We start from the raw sequence: 15,416 nt of genomic DNA on the forward strand, positions 1-15,416 counted from the left end.
ACTCAGAAACACAGCAATGATCACTGTTTTCCATACGAAAGCACTATTGGTGTAATTTATAAGTGTGCACCAGCAGTCATTACCTTATTTTTCATGATTTATCCCATTTTTGAATGGGTGTATCTGTGGAATGTGTATATATAAGTTTGGGGTTTGGAGGTTTGCCCCTTGTATCAGGGTGTGCAGGGGCTTGTTCCCTTGTAAGCACACATACAATTTAATTTTGTTCACCCTTTTGTGTTTTGGACAATAGTTTTCAGCATTTTAGATGCTGAATGCTTTGCTGGTAAATGTTTCATAGTAGAACCCTGTTTGCTAGCATATTTGTAGTAAGTGGTATTCACTGTAAGTACTAAAAGGCAATGCCTGTTGGTGACTAACAAGTACATTTTGATAAAAAGCATGTACTCTATACTTATTTGGCAATGGGTTAAGCCCCATCAGTGTAGTTGGAGATGGGAACACTTTTATAAGATTGATAGAGGTACAAGGAACTGATGCTGGCTGAAGGGTGTGGGGCAGGCAGAGGAACTGAAATGTGGTAGAAGGCAAACAAGCAAGAAAACATATCAGTTATCACAATTATACAATAACCGCTCATTGCTATTCATAAGTGAGCATGTTGATTATCCAACCCAATCCGTTTGTCTGTTGTAAATGGAGTATATACCAAAAGAAAAACGTCTGTCTGCCGAAGTAGAATTCAGCAGCCAGACTTCCTATTGGGGGGCAGCAAAATATGAGAAAAATGAGGTATGTTCTGCAAAACTAAAGAAAAATAAACACACTTGATTTTGCTTGTATTTCTATGCTGTCCCTCATAAAATCCTGGCTTTTTAAACATTAGCAAAAGAAAAAAAAACAGAGATTCTCTTGTCTCCATTGCTTCTCCTGCACCGATGTGCAAGAATGGGAATGTGCCCCATATACATGCGCAGCACATCAGCCCACAGAAGACTGAAGTGCCGTTATATAAAGACATTATACAAGAATGGTAAGCATTTCTTTCTTAAATAACATCGTCATATAAAAACAATAATCCACTCCTGCTTGGTGGATATATCAGGATTTACTCACATGTGGCTTTGTTTAATCTAATCACTTCATCCTCATGATCGAACAACATCAGTTGTGGGTAAATCCTGATATACCCATGCACAGTTGTGGATTACTGCATAAAAATAAATCCATGAATAAATGTACTGCAAAAACACCTAATCAAGTAAACTAGTCTTAGAAGGTTGTTTGAGTTGTTGTAGATGGTAGTCACATACCAGGCAACTTGTCATTGATATATACAGTTCACAAGATTGCGGTCTTGCTCCATTGTTGAAACATGGCAAGTGTTATTTTCAAACCCGTGGCTCCCTGATTGTTATTCATTATTTTCTGCTTCAGCATGTATCTAACAAAAGCAGTAGGCAACCTGACTACCTTGTAGAGATGGACAAAGCTTGCACAGTTTACTCTGCGAATCATGAAAGTCACGAATTTTAAAATGTGTACAATCACAAGTGCTGATGCACTTCATAAAGAGATAGTTCTTTATAGATAACTACACTACTTTGCTTGCAAAGTTACAACTTGGCAGAACATTTAGGGATGCCAAGGTCTAAAATGCATGTATTTATGCCAAGATAAAGCTTTCCTAAACATGTGGTATGTTTTTGTAAAGTTCCAAGGAGAACTAATTTTCATTGGCTTTAGTGGAATATCACCTATATAGGTAAACGTAATTAATTTATTCATTAACAACAGAAATTAAAAAGAAACAAGCTCCGTCCACTGACTAGATGGTTTGAGCACCGGTGTATTTGATTACTGAAACATTATCTCAGTGTACAGGCACCTTCTGTCTTTTGACACATATGGCATTCCCAATACTGACTTGCATTCTTAGTTCAAAACTTTTGTTTAATGGTTAAGAGCAGCTGACAATAAATTTGGATATAAATGTACATACTGCTTGTCCTTTTTATAATGACTTGGAGATAGAACATACATTCATCTGGGTCCCCTGTCCAAACTCTCACCTGTCCTGAAACTTAAAGCATACAGCTGCACAATCAGCAGCTAGTCCATTCAAAGAAAAGTAAGATGAGACCTTAAATCAACACTTTTGAACACATTGCTTGCTTTATGGTTCTGTTATTTGTATATATTATAATTTAAAAAAATCCTAACAGGGGTTGGATTTATTTTATTTGCTCACAAGGACTTGCACAAAATACCTTTGTTACCAGATGCTTCAGAAAAGGAAACTCTCATCTTGGGGCTACATATTATTTACACCCTCACCTTGGGGCTACGTATTATTTACACTCTCACCTTAGGGCTACGTATTATTTACACTCTCACATTGGGGCTATATATTATTTACACTCTCATCTTGGGGTTACATATTACTTACAGTTTCACTTTGGGGCTAGATATTACTTACACTCTCATTCTGGGGCTATGTATTATTTACACTCTCACCTTGTGGCTACATATTATTTACACTCTTACCTTGGAGCTACGTATTATTTACACTCTCAGTTTGGGGCTACATTATACTCTCACATTGGGGCTACATATTAGTTATACTCTCACCTTGGAGCTACGTATTATTTATCCTCTCACCTTGGGGCTACGTATTATTTACACTCTCATCTTGGGGTATGTATTATTTACACTCTCACCTTGGGGCTACATATTATTTACACTCTCACCTTGGGGCTACATATTATTTACACTCTCACCTTGGGTATGTATTATTTACATTCTCACCTTGTGGCTACGCATTATTTACACTCTCAGCTTGGGGATACATATTATTCACAGGCTCACCTTGGGGTTACGTATTATTTACACTCTCAGCTTGGGGCAATGTATTATTCACAGTCTCACCTTGGGGCTACGTATTATTTACACTCTCAGTTTGGGGCTACATATTATTTAGACTATCACCTTGGGGCTACATATTATTTGCACTCTGATCTTGGGGCTACGTATTATTTACACTGTCATTATGCTCAGGTGACTTGTCGGTAATGTAACCAGGCTACATGCACATTCTTTTCTCCTGTTTTTTTTTCTTTTGTTTGAATCATAGAAGTAACAGGATAGCATCACCTCATATTGCGGACTTGAACTCAAGCCCTCTGATATACTGGACAATTGTGAATGCTACTGGACCAACAAGGCTCCTCTGGACAGACAAGCTGTCCCTTAGAACTTATCCATTCAGTTAAACTCCCTAGTGTGGTGATGAAAGTCAGATTACAATCACACACAGAGAAGTCATCTGCGTAGACAATGCTTGAATCACAGAACCAAAATGATAACATCAGCACTCCTTGGGACTTGAACCCAATACCTCAAGTATACTATGTTGTTCTCACTACTACTGGATAAACAAGAGCCTCTACCTAGGTGAGTGCTGAGTTATTCCTTACAGCCTTATTGTTTCAGCAAGGACAATCCCAGCCTGGTAATCAAGGTCAAATTACACACACACACACACACACACACACACACACACACACACACACACACACACACACACACACACACACACACACACACAAAAATGCAGAGACGCTTCCAGTAATGCACCACTAGAATTATAGAAACAAAAGAATAACATCATCTCATTCTTCTTCTTCTGTCACTGCCTCATGTCTTTTATTGCTACTTTCCTTTATTTTTTATCCTTTTGGCAGTGGATGCCCACAATTTTATTCTGTTAACCAACTTAAGCTCCAGGAATACTGCCTACTTAAATGACTTGGTAAAAGTCATATAACAGGAAAATATTGGATGTGGAGATCGAACTCAGGAATACAAGATCAAGCCTGTAATCCTCTGCACTTAACTGCCAGAAGGAATAGTATTTTACATCGAAGAGAAGACAGACCTTACTCTGTGAATCAAGCTATAGAATTCACAGAATTTAAAATGTGTGCAATCATAAGCGCAAAGAGTGTATAGGTAAGGCAGTGCTACTCAAAAGCCTCTTAGAAAAAGAGATATTTGAACAAGTCTTGAAATGACAAGCAGAAAAATATATAGAGCAGAGCATTGGGGGAAATGGCAGGTAGCAAATATAAAGCATACCTGGTGTATGCTTTTGTCTGGAATGAATGATTGCTGCAGTCCCACCTGTAGTTAATCCTAGAAGTAAATTATAGTTCTGAAAGATTTAATTACACTGAAGGCATCTAGGTGCAATACGAACATGGATTCTTTGTCCAGCTGTTTCTTGTTCAAACCAATGTCATGGTTAACTAACAACAGATGTTCCAAAACTTAACATTTTACAGCTTGATTTGCATCTGGAAATGTCATGTGGCCTGTCTAGAATCCCACTGTTTGGCACAGCGTGAGTCTAATCACTGAAATAAGGTTGTAGTTTCTGTCCACTGAACACAGATTATAAAGTTTTGTAGGAAGCGGATGTCCTTTATGGGCACTTTTAACAATTAATGTTTTATAAAAGAACTCATGCAAGGTGGTTTTTGTACACATCTTTGACTTGTTGAGTCTGTCATTGGAATTTCATTTAATACTTAATTGATCTTCTGTCTGACAGATTAAAGTTGCTGCTTCTAAATATAGGGGAACAGCCTTGCAAATTATAGGTAGGAGGACAGTTACTGCCAGGCAGGAATACCCAAAGGCAGATGATGACCGCCAGTACTTTAAAAAAAAATCATAAAATGATTTTGGGGGCGATTTGTGATCTAGGATGCCATTATTTTATATATTTAAATCTGTATAAGTGACATTTGGAGTCATTGTAGCACCACATATTGTCATACAAACACAAGAACAACACAAAAGTAAAAACATTTAAACCTTCCTATGATTGGTATATTTATTGAGGTAACAGGCACTAAATGCTGTAATTTGTTCTCTGCTGTAGTCCATATCTAGAAGTAGGCAGTAGTCATTCTAGGAGGTGGTAACAGGCAGGGTAGGAAGAGGGGAATAAATTCAGTGTGCTAAACTTATTGCCCAGCTTCAGAACTGTAGCTTTATTGTCATTAATGCTTCCAAGTTCTATTTTCCACTTTTCGCAGTTTTATTAGTGCAGAGATAACAGTTCTTTGAAAATATTGTTTTCACTAGGAAAGCACAGCTTTCCTACAAAAATACTCAACTGTTTTTTTTTTTTTCTGAAGATGTAAAGGCATTAAAAGGAAAGTCTTTTCTAATTTGCCTTTTTTTGTTAATGTGGCAGGATAACAGAATGACCAATGCTTTTCTGTACTCCACCTGAGGCTGAGTGCCAGGTATGACCGCTCTACTCATTGAAGGACTACTCACTACTAAACTTGGATGTCCAGTCTTCCTTCCTGTACTGTGATTTGTCATTCTAGGAGATTGTGAGCTAGTTCTGGAAAAATAATGTGCTTCAAATGGTCATCATGAATTATGCCTAATCCTTTGGTCGCTTATGCTGTCTATATTCTATGACTAAAATTTGGAAAGTAGTCTGAAAAAAAATTTATAATGTTGACAGCTTGTGGCTTATTTCACTCACAACAACGAGTCAAAATGGCTGTGCAGTAGCTTTTGCACATTCTGCTATGCTCTTTCAAACCTGTTGTAATTACCAGTATATTATTTTGACATTTGCAAAAAACAAGTCCGTTAAAGTTACACTTCCTACTGCATTATTTTACTGTATTAGTACTTCTGTTTTAGTCCTAGGGATTCAGTAACACTTACTGTAATGAGAATGCCTTACCTCGGTAGGTTTCTCCCTTGCAGTAAGCCTGACCAATTCAAAGATGGCTGCACTGCTATTTATTTATTTGACATTTGTTAACCGGGATAGTCCGACTGGGTCACAAGACCCATTTTTAGCAGAGGCCTGGGGAGAAAATCTCCACAGTTTTAGAAAATTACAAGACTTACAAGCAAACTACATGATATAAGTATACAGTGAGCACATTGCGTTTAACTGTGATAACACTTTACACAAAGACTTATATGCAAAATTAGTAGACAAAAGTATACTGTGAATACATTACATGCCTGTCTTGATAACACTTTACCCAAAATTATAAGTTTGACAAGGCTTTTACAAATTTGACAAGGCTTTTAACATGATACAGTGTCACTGTCTCAGTGATAGGATATTTGCACAATACCATTCTTCATGTTTGAATTGGTGAATACTCATGCTACTTAGATTAGTTCATAAGGCATTAGAAAGAGGAGTTAGGAGTAGCGTGGTACATTTTTTCCAGTCTTGACAGTGCTTAATGGTAGTGGGCATCGTTTTCCCCTGTCAGTGGCTGAGGCATAGAGAGTGGTGGTCGCACTGTTGAAGCCTCATGCAAATGTGTCAGTCCAGGGGAGTTGCTAATGCAAATTAGCCATTTATTGTCTTCTCCAGAAATGGATTGGGCAGGGGATTAACATGATAGAGTGAGTCAGAGAATTGCTCTTCTGAGCTCGTTTTTTTTTATGTAGGAGGAATAAATGAGATCTTTCTTGTGACAATGTTCACTCAATCACCACTTTAGGAATGGTCAAGGCCCAGTCCTTAAATAGGGTTTGCTGCGGTAGAGTCATGGGGGAGTGTATGTGTGTGTGTGTGTGCGTGTGTGTGTGTGTGTGTGTGTGTGTGTGTGTGTGTGTGTGTGTGTGTGTGTGTGTGTGTTTGTTTGTCTGTTGATGTGTGTATGCCTGTCTGTAGGGGCATGTTTTGAGTGTGCGAGTGAGGGAATCTGTGTTGGAGCATGCATGCAGTTGTGTGGGCGAGTGTTCCCATGACTGTGAGTATTTAGGGTCTTGTTTGTGGCTGCCTGGTTATATATGTGTGTGTGTCTGTGTGTGTCTGTGTGTGTGTGTGTTTGTCTGTTGATGTGTGTATGCTTGTCTGTTGGGGCATGAATGTGTCTGCATGTTTTGAGTGTGTGAGTGAGTGAATGTGTGTTGGAGCATGCATGCAATTGTGTGGGTGAGTGTTCCCATGATTGTGAGTATTTAGAGTCTTGTTTGTGGCTGCCTCATTATTTGTGTGTGTGTGTGTGTGTGTGTGTGTGTGTCTGTCTGTGTCTGTGTGTATGTCTGTGTGGGTGCATGCGCGCTTGTATATTTGTGTGTGGGTGCATGCACGCTTGTATATTTGTGTGTGTGTGTGTGTGTGTGTGTGTGTGTGTGTGTGTGTGTGTGTGTGTGTATGTGTATATGGGTATGTGTGTGTGTATGTGTATATGGGTATGTGTGTGTGTAGGGGGGCTAACAGACAGACATGGTAATGAGCTGCTAATAAGGTGTTTATCTGTTTGGCTTTACCATGTGAGAATCAGAGATTATCTTCATCATGCTAATTGAACAACCTATACTGACCAATTTACATGGGTGGACAGTATCTTTCTGAGTCATACCCAGTGGGTAGGATATTCATCCAGTTTGTCAAATCTGTTGAAATCCTTAAAATTTTTCTGGAGATGACAGGAGACAAAGCCAAAACAGGATATCTCATGACAAAAAAAATGCACACATCAAAAGAAACTCACCAAATTAAAAGAAACTACACTGTCAAAGGCAATTTTTATGAGAGGGTTACTCCTATTCACTTCCTGCATATTCCTTATATATTACAGTATTACAGTCCTGTCTGAGGTTTCTGAATTTTTGAGACAAGGGAAATTTCTTCCATTGCAACAACCACCACCAGTCTAGTCCTCTACTCAGAGTGTCCCAGGCTTGCATGTAGGCTAGAGGTCTTCTTCATTTTTTAAATCCATTCCCCCTGCACTTCTGCATGACATTATTATCTACTGAATTTCTATTTCATCACAGTACTTGTTATATTTTTTTATACCTACAGCAAAAAAAATTAAAGAAAATGATTAACAGATACGCCTGGAGTGCTAAAGTATCTGAGGATGTTAAGAATCCGATTCATCTAAATGACCATACTGCAACGGAAATGTCCAGAGAAACTCCTAACATAAGGAAACCAACAGACATTATCAAAGACATCAAACTTAAGTAGCATTGCATTTAGGTTTCTGAAATATCGAATGCGGATTACATACAGAAAGTCACTCTCTTCCTGTTGTACCATGGCACAAACACAGGTCATGACACCTTCTGGATGCAGTTCTGCCAGTTCTAATGGAATACAACCTAACCAGGCAACCCTTGACAGTTATCAAAATTAGCCGGCACAAGTCCTTTTTGAATGTGGCAAATTCAGTCACACAACTTTTATTTTCACTGCAGTTTCTTCTGTTGTCAACCAAGTGCTACACATTCATAAATCAGATGATTAGATTGAAGACTGCTGCAAAGGAAGGCAGTACTTTCTTACAAAAATACCAAGCTGTCTTTTTCTGTAGGGGAGAGGGAAATGCAATGTGCCAGCAGACACACACACACCAAAAAGGTCTGTATCCCACACATATGACTTCATTTCACTGAATCTGAGGTTACTTCATCTCGAGAATAAAATGCACCTTCTGTTTTAATCTCAGAGTGAAATAGATGTTTGCTGTAAAACAGCTCATCAGGAGTAATGCATTTACATACTACATTTTCTAGAAATTATACTACCACTTAACCCATCTGGTGAGAGTAAGAAAGTAAAAGTGCTCAGATGGTGCAGTAATAGTCAGCTGTTTGAAATTCAAAGATTAGTACTAGGCTAGCTGCTCTTGTGGGCCTTTTTAAACCTAGCCAATTACCCCATGTGAGACTCAAACCATGCACCTTGTATTTGTAAGTTAAATACTTTAACTATTATACCAACCTCCCACCCCTAAAAGGCCTAATTAAATGCAAAGGGGTTCAGAACATCAAGTGAGATCAGTAATTATAATGAAAATATTACCACATTATGCAGTGCGTGTTAAATAAAATACTTAATTCACAGTATTTAAATATGCTGTTTGTGAGACATCATTGTTCACATTTCATCTGAAAAGCTTACTGGCAATCTATAAGTATAAACATTTATTTATTTATTGATGTTTGTATGTATTGCTGTTATTGACTGGGGTAGTCTGACTGGGCTTTGCAAGCCCCTTTTAAGCAGAGGCCTAGGGAGAAAATCCCACTCACAATACAGGCAGTTTTATACAGCAGAGAAAGCTATGATATGGACATGAAGTAACTGAAAGGCAGCTATAATAGAGAAAATGTGCCATCAGTAAAGTATGGAGTTGTTACATTTTAATACAAGAAAAAACTGCCATATACACTGAGGTTTAAATTGTCAAATCATGAGTTTACATTTATATGTAGGAGAAATAAGAGAGACAAGGTGTAGAAGATATGAATAGAAAGCAGAGAAGAGGTGATAGCAATGTAAAACAGAGAGTAGGTGAGTAGTGTGTATGTTTGTTAGATGATAAAGAGAAAAAGGAAGTCCTAGTGAAGTAGCTGTAGATGTTGAAGGTAATTAGATGGAATTTTGCTGGAGGGAAAACTTGTCAGGGTGTATTTAAAGACAGCATATGTGGCAGTAAGGCCAAAGGGTCAGAAAACAGTAGGGAATTTGATACAATACCCCACAGGCATTGCTGACAAGTTATCTGAACTAGGCACAGACCCTTATATAACTTGCTGGATTACTGTCTGGCTCACAGACAGGACCTAAGAAGTCAGGATCACTGAGACCACCTCCACTAAGAGACCTGTCACCATTAGAGTACCCCAAGGCTCCATTCTGGGCCTGCTTCTGTTTAGCATCAACTTCAAAGAAGTCAGCACTAAAATTTAATTTCTCTGTATCACCAAGTTTGCAGATGACTAAATTGGGAGCTGTTATAGATTTCCCCCAAGATACAAACATCTTACAACTGGGTTTAACACATATAAATGACTCATGATAAAGCCATGTCTTAAAACTCGATGCCAGAAAATTAATTATAATGCTCTTTGGGAAACTGTCGATTGAACTTTATTACTCCATCAATTAAACACCCCTAAGAGTCAACCCAGCAGTAAGGGAACTGGGAACATATGTAAACAGCAATATGGCTTTGACCAACGTGTATCTATGATAACAAGAAAATCATTCTATGTTGCCCAACTTATAGGTAAGAGCATGGAATCTAGGTCCAAGGAAGTTATAGTACTACTCTACTTAGCCCGTATCAGATCTATTACTGAATACAATGTCTTCATTATCTAACCAGAAACATGCAACAGTTGGAATGCCCACAAAGGTTTCATACCAGTAAAATTTAGGGCATGAATACCATGACCTACACTGATTACCTAAAGGCTCTGTTTCTGTATTCAGTCTCCTACAGGCTGCTGAGAGGGGATCTTTGCATGGCTTACAGGGCTTCCTCAGACCCATCACTGATGGATCTGCTGCATATGTGCAAAACAAACAGCACCAGAAACACTAGCTCCAAGGATCTAAGCTTCACTTGTGATGTAAACAGAATATGCTGCAGAGATGTGCAAATTTACTCCCAATCTGGCTCCTATATCCCTTATAGACAGAGGCTGTCAAAATGAAAAGTATTATCCTAACTAACACCCCCTACAAATCCTTAGCTACCTGCGCACTAACACTCCTCCTCCAGTATGATATATGGAATCCAAGTGATTTGGGGTACACGGCTAGGCTTATAAGGACCCTAGTGGTCATTAGTCTAGTGACAACCTATGATCCTATGTCCTGATGATGCAAAGCTCAACTGTAGTATATATTTTTAATTCATTAAATGATGTTGAATAAGTAAACCAATAGTTATGCATTACTGCCTTTCTTGGTTGATTTTAGCATTCACCAGTGCCTCATGCACAACAGCTAAGACATGCCTTGTAGGTTTTACATTTCTATCACTGCTACTTTTAACCATTAGTTATAATGCACACTGACTGTTAATTAACATGATATTCAGGCAAAAGTAATTTTTTCCAAAGTGAGGGAATGCTGTTTAGCAAATATGGTATTACAATACAGTTATCTTGCATTGCTTATGAAGATCAGAAGTTGTGGGTTATATTCCCACACCAGCTGTCTAGTTCCTTAGCTTCATGTTTCATTACTGACAATGAATTACAGCACCGGGGTGTCCATCCTATTACTCACTAAACTGAAATAACACATGTTTGAGTTGACTGACTGTAGCTCATGTGGATCAAAGACATTTCATGGCACATTTCAAAAAATAAGAGCAATAGCCTTTTATTCTGTTTCAGCTGTATAAACATTAAACAACTATTTCATAGATTCATAATATATAAATAGTTTCACTCAGATATATATATATATATATATATATATATATATATATATATATATATATATATATATACATATATTTGTGGAGCTATAGAAAATTATAGAATTTTTTTACTAGAATCAAAACTTATTTCATTGAATACTTATTTTGTTGTACCAGAATTACTAAAAACATCAGACAATGGAATGTACATTCAAAAGTGTTGGCCCACACCTGATGTGAGGGATAAGTGAAGACCACACATCCCCGTACCAATGGTCTAACTTCACATCTGTACAACCGCAGGTAAAAGAGAAAAGACCACAATACAGTGAATCACTGATACAAACAGAAACCCCATCAGCATTGACACAGAACACAAATGGCATGCACAATAACTGTTATAACATTTTAAGTCATCATTTCTGTTTCTCATTTTTCATTATTATCTCTCCAGTCTTTTTGTCATAACAAAAGCTTACATTTTCAGCACTTTATGTAATTTCTACTGCTTTATATAAAGTATTTAATTTCATCTTTATTTCCATGTAAACCATACTCCTGCTGTTATAATTCTGACAGTTGTCTGTTTCCTTATCCCATTTTCTAATCACCATGTTGTTGTGTCTTTCGGCTTTTTCCGGTTAGGGGTCACCACAGCGGAACTCTAGTCTGCTAATGATTGACAGTAGATTTTTACGTGCCAAGTTGCCAGCTCTGACGCACAACCTTCAACGAAGGTATGCCCATTCACGCATGTCTCCACATAGAAGACGCTCTAGCTGAGAATCGAACAGGGCAACGTCTTACTGTGAGGCGACAACGCTACCGCAGCACCACCACCGCAGTACATTATTATATCCAAATTCAACTTTTTTCACACTTTTAATTTGATAGATCTTATTCATTCTTTCCAAAACACTTTTATTATTTTTAGCTAGTAAGACTTGTTTTCTCTGAATCATATCTTTCAACAGTATATTTCTTTCCTTTATGAGCCCCATATTTCATATTTCTTTTTATATGCATCTTATTCAGAGACATTCTCCATATAAAATCAATCCACTTACTAACAAATTTATAATTATCTTTCATTTTCCAATCTCCTCCATTTTAATTACATCTTGACACAACCTTGTATATGTATAACATAGTCTTGTCTTCTATTTTATTTTTCAGTATTATCAACATCTAATTTCCGCATAAAGAATCTTTCTGGCAACTCTCGATTTCCTTTCATTTTTCCATTTTCCTATTTTCCTTCACATATAACTCTCCAAGTAATCTTTCAATGGAGTCCTCATGCAAACATCCTGAATAAAGATACAAAATATTACAGAAGTTTACACATTAATACATTCAGTCAAATTAATACAAATTGATAAAAAACAGTGGTAAAAAACTTTAACAGTGGTTGACAATGTGTTCAAGACAAAAAACAGAGGAACAGGTGATTACAAGCAAATAATCTTTGGTTATGCTATATAAGACTAGCATTTCATTGTTGTAGAAAATATGCAGTATTTAGAATGGAATAATAGAGTTTAAGAATTATTAGGGTGTTATTGCTTTAGCTAATTTATAGTTTCTGGTATATATGATGTGGTGCCTGTAGGAAGCAGGCTAGACTAGGGGGGATGAGAGCAGGAGCATTCCCAGGAAGATGTTAAGTGTGAGTGTAGAGATTTTTTCAAAGCTGGAAATTTAGCAGTGGTACGAATGGAGGGGGGAAGGGAGTTCCAATTGCATGCCAGGGAAAAGGACAGCAGATTTTTCCCTGGCGAGTGAAGAGGTTTGTACAGTTCTATCAGATTTTGGTTATTAGATCTTAGGGCTCTTTGTGGCATGTGCAATTTAAAGGTGGAGCTGAGTGAGGGACAGAGAATTGGATGGAATATGAGTTTATGGGCAAAGCAGAGCTGAGTAAAGGTGAGATAGTTAGGAAGTTCAAACCAGTTTAGTTTGTGGAGAGATAGACAGTGGTGGGTAGATGCTTTGTGGCCAGTGGCGAATTTGGCAATTTTATTATAACATGAGGATAGTTTTGTTTTAAGGGATGATTGAAGATTTGTTAGAAGGGGAGCCCCATATAGAAGTGAAGGAATGAGGAATGTTGTAGCAAGAGTATGTTTAGTAGATGTGGAGAGGAATTTATTATGACGGTAAAGCATGCCAAGTTTATAATGGGTTTTCTTTATGTTTAGTAGTAGGTGGCTATTGAATTTGAGTTGGTCATCTATCAGGACCCCTAACAGTTTGCTTTCAGATACTAGTTCAAGAGAGGTGTTGTTTTGGCTGATGATAGAGAGTAGATTTTTGTTAATGGCTGCGTTTTTAGAGGGGGGTGAATACCATATCATATCATATCTCTTGATTTCCTTTCATTTTTCCATTTTCCTATTTTCCTTCACATTTAACTCTCCAAGTAATCTTTATACTTCTCATGCAAACATCCTCACAATATAATATCCTCCTTGTTGTTCATTTTCATTTGTATTAAATAAATGTATAAAGAAATTAGAAATATCCTTGGATGCAGAGCCGGATCATGGTCAAATGGGGTGCTAGGCAGGGTAATGGATACCTTCCCCCTCCCACAGCCATTCCAGTATCCCATTATCTGGCTGTTTATCCCCAGTTACTGTAAACACTGTTCAAACCTGTCGGTCTGTATACTATTTTCTTTACTTCTACAATGATTTCAGATATTTGGATTTAATTTAAAACGTTCATTTCAAATTTTATAGCACAAACACTGATAAATATTTGCTAAACAAAACAATACAGTCTCACAATGAAAGCAGACTTAGCCTGAGCAGTAAACTTCTCTGCCTTTGAAACTCACATTCAATGAAACGGCATTGAAACCTACATTTAAAGAAAATGTATCTGCCCGGCGATAGATTATGTTTACCTTTGGGCTGTTTTCAAACCATAGACCCTTGCACATATTTTTAGGAACATGCATACATGTATCTATTCTTTGATTCACCTTCCTGATTGTATTAAATTATAGTTCTTGTGTAATATAGTACCACTTGTTAGAGCATGTTTTAAATTTGTAGTTTTGAACATTTTTCCAGTAAGCAATAAAACAAAATGTATGAATCTGTAATGAAAAAAATGTCCATTTCAGAACACTTCAACCATAAAAGACCTCTCAAACTTTTGTTATTACAGTCCACCAGTATCAGTCAATATGCACAATCTCTGCGAAAATGGACGTCATCTGAATAATACCACATTAAAGAGATTTGTAACTAATAAAGAGGTTGTACTTCCGTGGTGGTGCAGCGATAGCATTGTTGCCTCACAGCAAGAGGTTCTCCTGTTCGCTTCTCGGCTGGAGTGCGGGGAGTGCCTTCTGTGTGGAGTCTGCATGTCCTCTCCAAGGTTGGGTGGGCATTCGAAAGACATGCGTAAATGGGTGTGCCTTCATTGAAGGTTGAATGTCGAGCTGGCACCTCGGCGTTTGTGAAAATCTACTGCCAATCATTAGCGGACCGGAGTTCCGCTGTGGCGACCCCTAACCGGGAAAAGCCGAAAGACAACAACATAACTAATAAAGAGGTTGCTACTAGCAAACAATTTTATAGTTAAGTGTTTCATCTAGAAATTTAGTTCCTGCTGCCTTGAAGAATACTTGCCTATGTTACATTAAAAAAATATGGTAATATTGCAATAGGGAATGGATGGCAAACTCACAACAGTTTCATAGTTACAAGGCATCTCATCCAAAGGAGGAGACACTCAGGACAGCAGCTCCCTACCATTAATCATTTTAAATCACTGCTTGAACTATTAACATTTAATGATATAATTGAAAAAGTATCCATTCCCTTTAGTTTAATCTTTTGCTTTTCCGCTCATTCGTTCCTTATTTTCTCCTTTTTCATTCCAATTGCACCTTCATTATTTACTTCACCTCTAATAACAGATTAATATCTTTATTCCTCCTTCCCTTCAATTTCAAGAATGGCATATTTATTACTGGGTCTACTTTGTTTTGTTGAATCTCATTTCACTGAATTTCAATTCACCCTGACCAAATCGCTGAAAGCTCAAATTACGGAAAACTTATTTCATCGAATCTCATTTCACTGAAGTGAAGTACTGGCACTGTGTAGAGTACTGTAAGGCAAGTAAAAGGTATATGCCCTTTTCCCCTCTGTAGTGCAATCTTGGAGTTAGTATATATAGTTAGGAGGTGTGGGCCCCCCACATTGG

The 15,416-nt window shown here is 37.6% G+C and overlaps 1 protein-coding gene across 1 annotated transcript in view; it reads left to right on the forward strand.

The window, feature by feature from the left end:
• Positions 1 to 15,416, forward strand: part of COL5A3 (collagen type V alpha 3 chain) — a 1,727,233-nt gene that overhangs the window by 417,584 nt on the left and 1,294,233 nt on the right. The gene's annotated exons all lie outside the window — the stretch shown is intronic.

This window comes from Protopterus annectens, chromosome 9.part0, assembly GCF_019279795.1.
Source record: "Protopterus annectens isolate FY-2018-M chromosome 9.part0, PAN1.0, whole genome shotgun sequence".
In the NCBI taxonomy this organism is placed as follows: Eukaryota; Metazoa; Chordata; order Ceratodontiformes; family Protopteridae; genus Protopterus; species Protopterus annectens.